Here is a 15,053-nt window from a genome sequence, read left to right on the forward strand (position 1 = left end):
AGGCTGAGTAAGCTATAGGGAGCAAGCCAGTGCACATCACCCCTCCGTGGCCTCTGCATCAGCTCCTACCTCCAGGTTCCTACTCAGTTTGAGTTCCTTCCCTGGCTTTCCTCATGCTGTGGAACTGTAAGATAAAATAAACCCTTCTCTCCAAGTTGCTTTGGTGTTTTATCACAGCAGTAGAAACTCTAAGACATACAGTTTCTCCCCAAAGTGGATTGGCTTTCTCAACTTAAATGATGGCCTTCAGTGGATAGGCAACCATTGAGATTCGTGTGTTAGACAGAATATTGGACTGCAAGCATCAAATCTTTCACATCTTAAAATCCCTCTCAACAGTTGGCCCCCTTTCCACATTTCTTCCCTTTCTAAGTGCCAGATCCCCATGCAGTAAATCTATCTGAAATAATGATAAATCCCGAGGATCCATGAGTTTCAAGACATGTGATTCAGTGGAACTCAACCGAGAAGTTGAGTATCACCTGGGGGCTCTTCATCGGGGAGCACAGTGTTCCATGTTATGGCTAAAGACTCACCACAGTCCTGGCATTACTAATCCCAATGTCACTTTCTATAGAAAAGCTCATGTCTGCTTTGTGCTTACAGTCCTAAGTCAGGAGACACTTCCAAGGCTAGAAGAAACCTTTCCTGGCACAGAAGGTCTCACTAATTCTTCCCGCCTGGCTTTGATGAAAACTAGAATGATCATGGTTTCACCTTCATTTTTGTAAAGATGGATTAGGAAATGTCTGTGGAGCGTAAGGGTATCTGGCAGAAGAACAAATTCCCAGTGAGCCCAGAAACAAGTTGCAGAGAACAGTTTTGGCTTCAGTTGGTACAAAGGAGACTCTGCAAAGTCTCTTTCCCTTCTCTTGTGTGGACGTAGCTCAGAATGTAACTTGAGAGTGTAGAGCACAGCACAAGCTTGGAAAACACGGAGCAAGGGATGAGGGACAAGGTTAGAAGAGTTTTGAGCATGGAGGGAGGGTGGAGAGGGGTGGAAGTATACAGAGGAGGCTGAGGTTATAACCCAAACATGAAGAACACGGTAAAGTGATTTGGGAAATGTGTGTGTTGGGGGTACCATCATCTCCCCTGCTAGGATCATTACACCAGCCTGGTTGGTTTTAGACTCACTGTAATGAAAAGCATCATGCTCCCACTTTCTAATGGCCTGGAAACCCTGGTGCCACGAGGGTTCTTGGAAAAGCAATCACAGGCAAGCCTCCAAGCTAGTTTTCTCTCATCTCTTAATCCTCAGTCTTCTCTCAGCCCCTCTCTGTCTCTTGGAGCGTCTTGTGCAGAATTGTAGCCAAAGGCATTCATAAGACTGAATTGCATTATGATTTTTACATCTAAATATTCTTTTATGCATAAGTAATTTTAACAGATGTTGGTCTCTGGTTCTTTTCCTTCACTTTCCCACCTATTCTCTTGCCCTGCTGCCCAGTCTCAGGTTTCATGTTATTTGGTAGATACTTACTTGCTGTGACTTTCAGAACTGAACACTCTGTATCCAGGGCAGGAATGCTATTTCTACGTACACTGGATGAACATCATATCCAGGGAGAATGTGAGCACCTTCTGTCCATTTTCTCACAATTTTGACTGAAGTAAAGGAGGGGTAAGAATGAGATAAACCTTGTTTATATAACTGTCCTCATACTTCTGTTTAGTTAAAGTTAAACCTGCATTGCTCTATATTTTGAATTTTACATTTTTTGTAGCATCTTAAGAATATTAGCTGGGAGGTGGTGCTGTACATCTTTAGTCTCAGCACTCAGGAGGCAGAGGCAGGCAGATCTCTATGAGTTCGAGACCAGCCTGGTCTACAGAGAGTTCCAGGACAGCCAAGGCTATTCAAAGAAATCCTGTCTTGAAAAACAAACAAACAAACAAACAAAAAAAGAAAGAAAGACAGAAAAAAAGGGGAAAAGAAAAAAGAAAAAGAAAAATATTATCTGTTTTCCAAACCAATTTAGGAATTTTCCATAAAAAAGAGAAACTTCTCTATTTAGTAGTATCAAGCATTCTCAAGGAAATGGCCCTATAATTTCTGATTATTACCCTGAACAATGTTTTGCCATTTTCCTTTAGACTTGCTGTGAAAGAAATGCTGTCTCCATCAGCCACAAACATTCACAGATTCACATGGACCTGAGGTAGGCATCCAGAGCACTGCTCAACATCCCCACCTTACGTGATCATGGAACTATTGCAAGCCACTATGCCCTTTACATACATAGGATAGCAGGCTATCATTTCCTTATGCCTTGGTGACTGAGTTACCTTAATGGTTGATCTAACCAACATGGAATAACTGATGATGAATCAATAGCAATTTAGTAGGTGTGTGTGTTAGTGTGTATGTAATTTCCTGTATCAACAAACAAGTGATTTCCCACTGTTCTCTTTAATTTTCTTCCCCTAATTTAGTTGATTGAAATACAGGTTGAAAAGATCTCTTGAGAGCAGAGGATCTCTGTCAACAGTGTGTGTAGCTATAGAAATGAGAAGCTTCAGAGTGACATGCAGCTCTAAGTAGTGATTAGATAGCTCACATGTCCTCAAATGGGCTTAGCAGTGATTAAGTACTGTTGTATCATATTTCCAAAAGGGCTTTTAACTTTGAGCTATAATATTTGATCAGTTTATTACAAATTTCAGGTGTTTCTCTGGGACAAAGGGCAATACCTCCCAAATCAGTATGGCGGTATGTTTCTCAAATAAACTACTTACTGGTGGTTTTACTATTTCACAGAAGAAATGGGAGAGGCATCAAGAGAGGAGAAAAAGATGGGTAGATAAATAATTGATAGGTAGGTGAATGGATGATGACTGGATAAACAAATGGATGGATGGAAGGACAAATGATGAAGATGGATGGATGGTCTTTGTGGATCAACTTTTCCAGACTGAGACTAGATTGGGTTGTAGAAAAAAGCTAAGGCCCCATTGAGTCAGCTTCTATTTGCTTATTATTATTTGCAATGTCAATTTCTTCAAAGAGTTTTTGTAAAATCTATTAATAGTATTCATAGCCAGATAATTCTTCAGTCTTTAAATTCTAGGTACTGTGGTGATGTGAATGAAAATGGTCCCCATAGGCTCAAATGTTTGAATGCATGGTCCTTACTTGGTAGAACTGTTTAGGAATGATTAGGCAGTGTGGTATAGCAGGAGTTTTCCTTTCCAGGTCCCGCCAAGCCCTGGCAGTCCCATAGCCCACTTATAAAATAAACATACAGACTCTTATATTATTTAAACTGCTTGGCCATTAGCTCAGGCCTACCATTGTCTAGCTCTTACTCTTATGCTCAGCCCATTTCTGTTAATCTATATGTTGCCACATGTTCCGTGGCTTTACCTGCTGCCTTTACATGCTGCTCCCTGGACGGCAGGCTGGCATCTCCTCCAGACTTCCACCTCCCAGCCTCTCCTCTCTGTTTGTCCTGCCTATCCCATACTTCCTGACTGGCTACTGGCCAATCAGCATTTTATTTATTCACAACATACAGGACATCCCACAGCAGTGTGGCCTTGTTGGAAGAGGTGTGTCACTTGGGGGTGGGCTTTGAGGTTTCAAAGTCTATGCCATTTCCAGTTAGCTTTCTCTTGCTGTCTTGTGTCTGTGGGTCAGTGGGTGAGCTCTCAGCTACTGCTTTAGTGCCATGGCTGCCTGATGCCATGCTCTCTGCCATGATGTTCTTGGACTCTAACCCTCTGAAACTGTAAGCAAGCCCCCAAATTAAATGCTTTCTTTTGTAAGTTTCCTTGATTATGGTGTTTTACTATGACGATATAAAAGTAACTTAGTAACAAAAATGACTACCATCAAAATCTTCCATAAAACCAAAGTGAAAGCATTCCCTTGTATTATCCATGTGAGGATTCCTCTTCATCAAAACCCATGCCACAGGCATCATGACGTTTTCAAATGTGGTTCTGTTCTTTTATGTTATTTTCAGATTTTCATCTCACTAGCGACCGTTCAAAACACAGCGGTAACTGACTTCGCTCCACTAGATGCAGACCTAGCCATTTCCGTTTCTTATGCCGTTTTTGAAGTTGAAACTAGACTAAAAAGTATTGTTTCTTTGATTTCCTGCCAGATGTGACTATTTGCTAATCTAAAAAGTTCCCAAGTTGACGTTCAAATATATACCACCTAAGACTCCATGTTTGTGTTTTATATTATTCTATGTATGAAATATGTGGCCTAGGCTTTTTTTTTAATATAAGTGATTACTTACTTAGAAGTTCAAAAAAATAGTTTGCTGTTCATATTGAAGAAAACAAATATTGGGAAGAAAGTTCTTAGAGCTTTTCAGTCTAATCTTATAGAGACATTAAGCATAATTTATAAGAAATAAATACATTATGTGAATGAATTCTATTTCTTAGTATGGCTAGGCTGTAGAATATAACCTTTGTTTATTTTACTATGTAATCTAGGGTCTTCAATTTAACATTTTAATCTAAAGACCTCTATACTTTACCTTAAAGCACTTCTGTGTTGAATAAAAAATTCCAATACCAAAAATTCCTGTCCCAGCCTGCCTAGCTCCTGGAGTCTACAGGTCATAGGTCCCCAGTCTTTGAACATTTGGCCCAAACTTCCAGCACTCAACCAGCTCCTGGTGCTGTCAGACATGGGCTGCTCGCAACCTTGGTCATAAAATCTTCTTTTTGCCGTAGGTAGTGGTAAATAAGGAGATGTTCCAGTGCTGAGACTAGGAGATGAGGAGAGCTATGAAGTGCTGTCTTTGGGGCATGCCATGGCTATAACAATTCTGAGCTAACGGCAGCTGTGGTTACCTGCCCAAGATCAAGTTAGCCCAAATGCCATCATGGATGGGGTAGATGACCTCCAAGCTCTGCCCCTTACTGAGGAGCTATTGGCAATGCTGAGGAAGAGAGAATTGTTCTTTCTCATGGACATGACTACTAACATGTTTCTATTGCCCCAGTGACCAGTCCCATACCCATGCACATACAGGCAGCAGGAAAAAGACATGAAATCTGTAAGAGGCTGTGTTGGGAGAATATGGGAAGAGCTGGAGGAGAAAATGGGTAAATATGATCATATTTCATTTGTATACATATATGAAAATCAAAAACAGAAAAAATTAAAATGTCAACAAAGTGCAAGGAGTGTGTGTGTGTGTGTGTGTGTGTGTGTGCATGTATGCATATATAAGAGTGTGCATACATTTGCAGGCCCTAGGTCAACCTCAAGTGTTATTCCTCCAGAGTCATCTACCTTGTTTGTTTTGAGACATTGTCTCTCATTGGCCTGGAGATCATCAATTAGGATAGGCCTGCTGGCCAGAGAACATCAGGGATCTGCCTGTCCTGCTTCCTCCATACTGGGATTATAAGTGCACCATGACATCCAGTTTTTAAAGGTAGGTTCTAGGGATCAAACTCACTCCTCCAATAATCAAGGCAAGAACTTTGCCAAGTGAGTTATTTCCCCAACCCTCAAGGACTTTTAAGTTATCTAAGAGAGGATTTTGAAACTCAGGTTTCTTCCCAGGGTGTCCAGCATCAGCTGCATCATGTAAGTGTATTTCACATGTCACATCTCTCAGGTTATCATGCCAAAGACTTCTGGTGTCTACTCCAGACGGCTCAGAGGAAAGGGGAAGACGTTATTTGTTTTTTTTTTTTATCTTTTTAGGGCAGGTGTTTTTTTTTTTTCATAAGGAACAGTTCAAATATAACTTTAAGAAAAAGTTTTAATTTTAAGTTGTCTGTTTTCCCTGTCATTCTATAGTCCTCATTAATTTCAAGTGACAATTTTTATCTACCACTTTGTTTTTAATGTTTGTTTGTTTTTAATTTGTGTTTGAATGCTTGCCTGCATGTATATATGTGCACCATGTGTGTGCCTGCTGCTTGTGGAGATTAGAAGAGGTTGTTGGATGTCCGGGAACTGGAGTTCTAGACAGTTGGGAGCCACCATGTGGGTTCTGGGAACTGAACCCACGTCCTCTGCAAGATCAGTCAGAGCTGAGGAAACTGTGCCATCTCTCCAGCCTTGCATGTATTCTTTAAATATTTGTCTTTGCTCTATGAACTGGATGGAGATGTGTACACCTATACCTAACTAATAACCCACAGCAACAAGCCCTACCTCCGAGCTCTGTTATGATTGGCTGAAAGACGTTTAATTCCATAGAGTTAAGGCTGTTGTGCCAAAGTGCCCATGGCATCAGTATGTGCTGGGTCAGGGGTATTTGTAAGGGTCTCTGTGTGCTCATGAGGGTGAGCTGTGGATGGGTCATAGCCATTCTTGCCTCTGCTGCCCTCTCTAACGACAGTGAAACTCACTGGGATGCTCACCACACATGTTCCAGTGGGGTTTCTATGACACTGACCAGACTAAGAAGATATGGGAGTTGGAAGGGTGTCTATCAAATCCATCCTGTTCTGAGGTCTCACGAGGACTTTCTCAGAGCAGGTGGAACGGGCAAAGCCTCTGGTGGCCCTGAATCTGGGCTCCAGCGACAATTCTCCCATGTCCTTTTCTGCATCGTTTGATTGTCAAGTAGTACTTCTATTTAAAGAGGGCTGTTGATGAAGAAGGGTCAGAAGTGGGTGCTGTAGTAGTTACCTTCCTCTTAGATTTGAAACAAAAGCTGGGGCGGACTGCAGTTCTCCAATCCCCTATCCAGCTGTCCCCTTGTGTATCTCTACTTGCTTAGCTCAGCATCCCCAGACCACATGGCTCTGATTCCAAGGCTGGTGATGCTGAGGAGAGAGTATCAGCCCTAGCCAAACACAGGAGTCCATTCCAGGAATGTGTTACAGGTGAGAGGAGTTCCCTCAGAAATTCCAACCCTCACAGTCCTTTGGAACAGGAGATCCCAGGAACTGTAAGCATTTCTGTTAAGCAAATGGGAATTCTGCCTACAGGAGAGTGTATATGGGCTCTGTTCAGGGCGGTATGTGGTCCTTGGGCCCCAGGGCTTATTCCAGATAGATGGAACTCCTATGTCCATGCCTCTCTTCATCTCATCTCTGGTACTTTGAAGGCTGAGTCCTTAGCATACAGTTTCTGTCTAAGTTCGCTGAATCTATTTACCTTTCCTGTTGGATGTCTCCATGAAGGCCCCAAAGTACAGAGCTCCTCTACAAGGGTCAGAGAAACTAAAGGAAGTTTGGGAGACCTAACAAAAGTGGGGCTCATCCTGGTGGTGCTTCCAACTCACACTCTACATACACACAAGTGTGCACACATACACACACAGTTGTACACACACATATGTACCACATACACACATGCATGTAGGTACACACATGCACTAATATACACACACACCCCAGTTATACACATACACACATATGTACCTCCTACACACATGCATACAGGTACACATGCACTAATATGTACACATATACCTTCCTGCACATAGCCTAGTCATCTTGAAACTTTCACTGACCCTAGTTATTTTAGGATGTTCAGAATCCTTTCTCAGTCACACTATTTATGAACTTTTGGGGTCATTGAAAAACAAACATCATTAAGTTCTTTGACATTCCATGGGGCTGTAAAACTTTGAGATTCTTGGGGGGGGATATTTAATATAAATTTTGCAAAACTTTTAAATAAATGAAAAAATTCACAACAGTTGAAGACTACCTAAGGTCCTTTAGAAGCACACACTACTGAGCTGTGGGTGGTGATGGATTACATGTACAGTGAACAATGAAATGCCTCCCCCTTCATCAGCTCCTGCTGCAAGAAGGGCCCTGTGGCTTTTCCCCTACTGCAGTGGGTGGATGGGGCCCCATCCTGATGTAGTCTTCTCCCTTCTGGAGACAAGGAGAAGGCCTGGGGAAGCAGAACAAGTTGTCCTGCAGAGCTAACTACACTGGGAAGAAGGCTCCGGCCTCTTTCTTTCTAACAGACATGTGTGCTTACTCTCCTTGACATTTCTCTGTTGTCAAATGTTCCCTTCTTTTAGAATGTGAAGGCAATATTTGATTGTAAGCAACACTGTGCTTCACTGAACCGGATGTTCTTTAAGAGCTCAGAACTCTGGGTTGATGTTAGAACCAACGTTAGCTTTGTATGAAACGTGACATTAGCGCACATTGCCAGACGGCCTGAGTCTGTAGAGGGTGGAGGGGGGCATCTGGGGCAAAGCTGGTACCAGGGACATTCTCCAGGGAGTGAGGTCTTTGATTCTGAGGGCAACTTCTAGAAGGTGTGAGAATGAGTTGGATGATCTCTAGCCACAGAGTCCATGTGAGTGGCCTGTAGGCCCTCCTGAAACTCACAATACAAAACCGGCATGGGGGATATCAACTGCTGCCCCTGTCACCTTGAGCCAGCTGCTGGGGTCCACCAGTCCGTCCTGCGGCTGCTGGCTGAGAGCATCATCAAATAGAACATCTTGTCACAAGCAGTTCTCCGGGTTGTTCACATTTTTTTCCTTAAAAAAAATACTATACTTTTTTTTTCTGTTTGAACAAACTTTATTTGGATGAATTTTCTACACTGAACTTGGACTTTCTGTCCCAGTATACTTGGGCTTCAAAGACTCTGAGGAGAGCTCTCTGCTGGCTTCTGGGGGACCTTTCAGGACAGACTGCCTCAGGAGTGATCACTGAGCGTTAGTTCCACCACAAAGAAAAAATAAAAAAGACTTGATTTTGGCTGAGTGTCTCCATCTTGGGTTACAGGCTTCCTGGAGAACTGCTTCTCCCTTGGCCTGAGTGGCCTCTCCTGGGCAGAAAGAAGACCCAACACAGGCTGGCCCAACTGAAGTCCAGAAGAAACTCTCAGGAAATCTCCGTCCCTCAGGCAGCTGAACTCTCACTCCTCTGAGACCAGCTAGGATTCTCTCCTTACTTCATTTAATCAGCCAGTTGGTAGACTAAATGGTGGGGTCATTATGTCCAGTGTGAAGGAATTTCAGGATGAAAATTACACCATAGGTTAGACAACAGCTCAGTTTATCACCCCCAATGCACACAGCGCTCCTAATGAGATTATTTTGGGGGCTCCAACGGAAAGAAATGGTCAGTTCCCAGGTGCCCATGTTTTCTGGAATAGATTGAGTGAAGCTCTCCTGCTTCCTCCAGCTGGGAAATGAATTTTTTTAGGTTTTCCTTTCAAAGTATCTGTTACAAGGCAAAAGCTTCAGTGATTAATACCTCCCAGGGACAGGGAGCTGGAGAGGAAGACTGGCCGAGCTTTATCATCTGACTGTCCATCAACCCACTGTCATCATTTTCCTGCTCAGATTAGTCAAGTAAGTAGACAAGTTTCCAGACTTGCAGAATCGACTGAGAATCTGGGACTTGGTCCCATTTTAAGAAATGTCCTCAACATAACAATTTTACTTGTAAGTGTGTGTGTGTATGTGTGTGTGTGTGTGTGTGTGTGTGTGTGTGTGTGTGTGAGGCATAGTATTGCTATTTGGTTCAGGGTACCTTGAACTCTTAGCAATTCTATTGCCTCAGTCTTCTAACTGCTGGGATTAAAGGCATGTGCCTCTAAAACACCTTCTAATTTAAAATGTAACCAGTAGAGTGTATCGGCTTTTCTTTGTGACTTCTCCGTTTTCATTTTCACAGTTTCTGTTTTTGTTGTAGTTGTTGCTTATTGGACAGGGTCTCACTACATAGCCTCAGCTGGACTCAGATTTACAATCCTCCTGACTCAGTCTCCCAAGTGCTGGCATCATAGACTGGCATGCTAGGTCTGGCTCTACAGATTGGCTTTCCAGATTTTTTTTTCCTTTTAAAATGAAGAAAGAATTTTAAAGCCGTGATTTTTTTTTTTTTTAAACAAAAACTCATTTGAGTAATTTGGATCTGGAATGCCCAGCAAGGGCTCACACGTTAAAGGCTTGCTTGCCCGCTGGTGGTATGGTTGGAAGGGGTAGTGCTGTGGGATGTTCTGTATGGCAAATGTGTTGCTGATTTGTCAATATATAAAACACTGATTGGCCATTGGCTAGGCAGGAAGTATAGGCGGGACAAGGGGGGAGGAGCAGAATAAAGCTGGGAAGTGGAAGGCTGAGGCAGAGAGACACTGCCAGCTGCCATGATGAGAAACAGCATGTGAAGATGCCGGTAAGCCACGAGCCATGTGGCAGGGTATAGATTAATGGAAATGGATTAATTTAAGCTGTAAGAACAGTTAGCAAGAAGCCTGCCACAGCCATACAGTTTGTAACCAATATAAGTCTCTGTGTTTACTTGGTTGGGTGTGAGCGGCTGTGGGACTGGCAGGTGAGAGATTTGTCCTGACTGTGGGCCAGGCAGGAAAACTCTAGCTACAGGGTAGAGTCTTTTGCGGGGTGGGACTCTCCCTTTTACACTATTGCAGGCATTTTGTTGTTACAGTGCCAGAGAGACTAACAAGTATGTAGGCTTTAGTAAGAGTCCAAACACTGGCTGTCTCCCCTCTGGTAGAACAGATCTCCATCTTCTCCATTCCGTGGAGGTCTTCTCTGGGTGGCCGGTAGTGAACATCTTGTCCTTGCACCGGCCCCTCTAGCTTTTGCTGCATCTGATAACCCCCCCCCCCCATTTCTTCTTTTGAAAAATGTCTTTCTCAAGATAAACTTCAGCAACCTCAGAATGGGCTGGCTCGGCACTCACCGCCGTGGAGAACAAAAACTGCAGAATGAGACGAGGCACGTGATGCCTTGGGCTGTCCTTGAGCCCGAGGTGGGAAGACCCCACCAATGCACATTTGCCCCTTTCTCTTCCCTTCAGGGTAGCCTTTCAAAGTTCTTGACAGTCTGTTCTGCTGTTTCTCCCTGCACCCTCTCTGTTTCTCTGACTTCAGATTTTCCCAATCTACCTTTTCCCCAAAGTAGAACAAGAAAAGGCAAAAACCAGACTGATAAGGCACCAAATACCATACTTAGGGTGGCGATTTCCCTCCACCTAAAAAAATTACATCTCTTTAGGTAAAAAATATAATTGCACTTTGTAAGGATATTTGAGTACTATAGTTTTGATAAATGTACAACTACATAAAAGATAAAAAATTAATTTACTTTAAAAATAGCCCAATATATGAGTAAATAATACTTAGTGTCCTTATTTGTTTTTTGTTAACTTGAATAAGCTAGAGTTATCTAGGAGGAGGAACCTCAACTGAGCAAAAGGCTCCACCAGACTGCAAGCCTATAGAGCATTTTCTTGATTAATGAAGTCAGAAGAGGGTGCTGGATCTCCTGAGGCTGGAGTTTTACAGGTGATTGTGAGCTGCCACGTGGATGCTGGGAATTAAACCTGGCTCCTGTGGTAGAGCATCCCGTGCTCTTAAGCACTGAGCAGTCTTACCAGTCGCCTGATAACTTTTTTGAGGGACTCTCAAACTTCTCTCTGAAACATCACAGCTCCTGCCTCTATCTTCAGCACCATTCCAAGCCAGGTACTAAAATGTAAACCCAGTATTTTACAATGGCACTAGTGATTTTTTTTTCTTAAATAGCTAGATGGTAAGTATTTTGCTTTCTGAGACATATAGTCTATACCATGACTATCTAACTGCCACTGTAGTGCTAAAACAGCCACACATCATAAAAAATGGCAGGAGGTAGTCCCATAAAACCATTTCTATAAATAGGCAGGGAGTTGGTGGCTGTACTTCATTAGTCCCTGTTCTATGGAAGGAATAGCATGCCAGCTGGAGGGGAACCTTCCTGAACATCACGGAAAGGTTTCTAGGAAAATGAGGTAAGATGAAGTTGGCTGTAGTGTGCCAGAGAGCAGCAAGCTCCTTTGCCCTATGGATGGCCCAGAGTTTCTATAGAAACTATAGAAAATAAAGCCAGAACACCCACTGTCTCCCTTCAAGAGGAAAATGTCTGCCAGGTGGAACATGACTGGAGCTTCTCTACCATAGAAGTCTTTTTAAAAACAACTGGTTCACATCACATTAAAGAAAGAGAGGCTGGGTGGGGGTACACGTGACAAAAGGGAAGGGAATGATGTCATTCTCTTATTAAAAAATTAGCTGTTCAGCAAAGTTTTACTCCACAGTGACCAAGCTAAAAGGAACCCTGTGTAGGCTCCACACAAAGGTATTAAAGGAGAGAGCCTTTCGAGAGGAAAGAAGTGGTCCAGAAATGGGTGTGAGAAAAATGTGTCAGGAGGCAGATTAAAATTTTGAGCCCAATACATTTATAAAAAAAAAAAATGAGTGAAGCAACCTGGATGCCACTTCATAGGAAACAACCCTGTGACATCAGAGCCCAGGGTGAGACATGAGAAAATAGCCAGAGGCACGAAGCCGAAATGGAAACCCTACCCAAGAGTCTCGGCTTTGCCAGGAGCGTGGATGGCTGAACAGGAAGCAGATTGGGAAACCCCGAGTGGAAAGAACACACAGGAAGTTAAAAGGGGTCATGTGACGTTACATGTAGATGAACAAGATACGCAGAACAAAGGAGATGCCAACAGTTGGTGTTTCTGGGGAGCAAATCCAAATAGCAGGGTAAGAACTCAGGAATGGTATACAACATTGTAAATATAAAACATTTTAACAACCTTGACAAAGAATTAAAACTCCTGCTGGTTGAAGCTATACTACCCAACAGAGATGCAAATGCAAGACAGTTACTGCTCTATACATTCCCTAGCACTATAGCCAGGTTAAGTGGTAAAAGATGAAATTCATTTTAGTAATATATTGTGTTTAGCTGGACAAATCAAATTTCCTTTCAATAAGTGATATACAGTATTACAACTGAAATATTTCCATTATTTGAATAAGAAATCTATTATGTGTTTTATATTTACTGCAAACCATAACTTGTACCAGCCATATATTAGTATAAATATTCAAATATAGAGTTTTTATAAATCTGTAAAAAAAAAAATCTAACAGTCTAATAAAAAGGTGTGTGTAGGGGTGTGAGCCCAGTATTAATTCACTAAAAGAGAGAGTTTCTCAAGTCAATCTAGTAGAAAATACTCTCATTTCAGACTGACAAAGATCAATCCATTTTATAATAATGTGAGCCCAGGGGTTAAGGCTGAGCATCTCATCTGTGGGTGGCTGCGATGTATCTCAGTGTGTGGTAATGTCTATCCAGGTGACCAGTGAACATCTCTCTTACCTAGCAAAAATAGTTTATGTTATCAATGAATTATTGAGTTATTATTTAGTCATATGAATAAACACTACTTAATGTTATCAACAGAGCACAGGTCAAATAGACTACAGAGCACTTACAATGAAATGCCACTATGAAACAAAAATGAATGGGTAAATATTTGATGTCACAAGATGAAAGGTTATATACATTGTGCTGGTTTGAAAGAAACTGGCACCCAAAGGGAGTGGTACTATTAGGAGGTGTGGAGTAGGTGTGGTCTTGTTGGAGGAAGTGTGTTGCTGTGGTTTTGAGTGTGGGTTTTGAGGTCTCATATATGCTCAAGGCATGCCCAACGCCTCAGTTCATTTCCTGTTGCCTGCCTATCAAGATATAGGACTCTCAGCCCCAGCACCATGTCTGCCTGTGTGCCGCCATGTCCCACCATGATGATAATGGACTAAACCTCTGAAGCTGTAAGCTGTCACTCAGTTAAATGTTTTCCTTATAAGAGTTGCCTTGGTCATGGTGTCTCTTCACAGCAATAGAAACCCCAAGTAAGACATATAAAATTATATTATTATAAAGGGGAAATGGGCAAGAAATTGGTGAATAAAAATACAAAATGTGTATGTACACATATATAATCTACATATACAGATATGTCAAATACACCTGGAAGGAACCATTTGTAATGAATAAGTAGCTACCAACTTGCAGTGGGGTAAACCCTTCAGTGCTTTTTGCAATTAGGACTCAAATATGTATTACCTGTTCAAAAGTTAAAATGTTTAAACATATTTTAAAGGGCATTGGAGAAACAAACACACATACTGAGACTATTTCATTTAGTTTTTAGAAACCATGGCAAATCCCTGTTTTGTCTTCTGTGTTAAATACCCAGGGCTCAACTATGGACATACATGATGTCTTTTCCCAAACACAAAAACTACACTCAGTCAAGGGCTTGCCATCTGAGAGGTGGTTTGGACCTGAGTTTTTCCTATAGCTATATAACTTCTGCTTAATTGTCCTGATCAGCCCTCTCTGATGTTCTCTGTTTGGTGGGACCAAAATGGCAAGTGCTTTCCAACAATAATCTGTACTAATTGTTCTTGTGTTTTGCTTGTTTGTTTTTTGTTCAGACTTTTACCATGAAGCAGAAGCTGGCCGTCCTCCAGCTTGCCATCCTCTTGTCTCAGCCTCGTGAGTGCTGAGATTACAGTGTGCATGTATGTGCATGTGTGCGTGCGTGCGTGCGTGCGTGCGTGCGTGTGTGTGTGTGTGTGTGTGTGTGTGTGTGTATACAAGCTTCTTTGTTGACCTTGCCTTGAACCTCTTCAGGAAACTGACTGGTTCCAAGCCCTGACAGTACTCACACAGGTACCCAGGGGCACTGGTCAGGCTGGTCCTTACTAGTCTGTCTGGCTGGCAACCAAGACACTGCCACAAAGCTTAGTCTGTAGGTGGGATTACTAGTATACTAGTTGAAAATGAAGTCGCGATGGCCAGTTGGAATTCAAGATTTAAAAAGTAGCTGTAAATCAGCTGGAAACTGAATAGCCACTGATGACATCACTGGAGGATCAGAAGGACCTAGACTTCCAAGATCACTGTGAATTCAACATTGTGCTCCCAAAATTGCTGTAAGAATGATAAAGCCGCATGGTACTGGGGTCTGAATCATTACAAGGAGTTATCAGAACTTAATGCTAGATTAGAGTTTTCTAGAAACCACACATACATTCCCTGCTAGAGGGTTTAATAGTTATTCTAAATTTCAATCCCCAGTACATTGATAGCCCCTCACCAACACCCTGGTGCTGTTCTGAGTATTCTGCTCGCTTGAGAATATGGCTGAAGATGGGAGAAAAAGGGATGAGATGTTTCCGTACCAACCAGAAGAGGGCAGTGTTGAGTCGCTAATCTTATTTGAACTAATCACTTGAGTTAGCAGGGCAGTAGACAGCCTTCCACCTC

Source organism: Peromyscus eremicus, chromosome 9, assembly GCF_949786415.1.
Source record: "Peromyscus eremicus chromosome 9, PerEre_H2_v1, whole genome shotgun sequence".
In the NCBI taxonomy this organism is placed as follows: Eukaryota; Metazoa; Chordata; class Mammalia; order Rodentia; family Cricetidae; genus Peromyscus; species Peromyscus eremicus.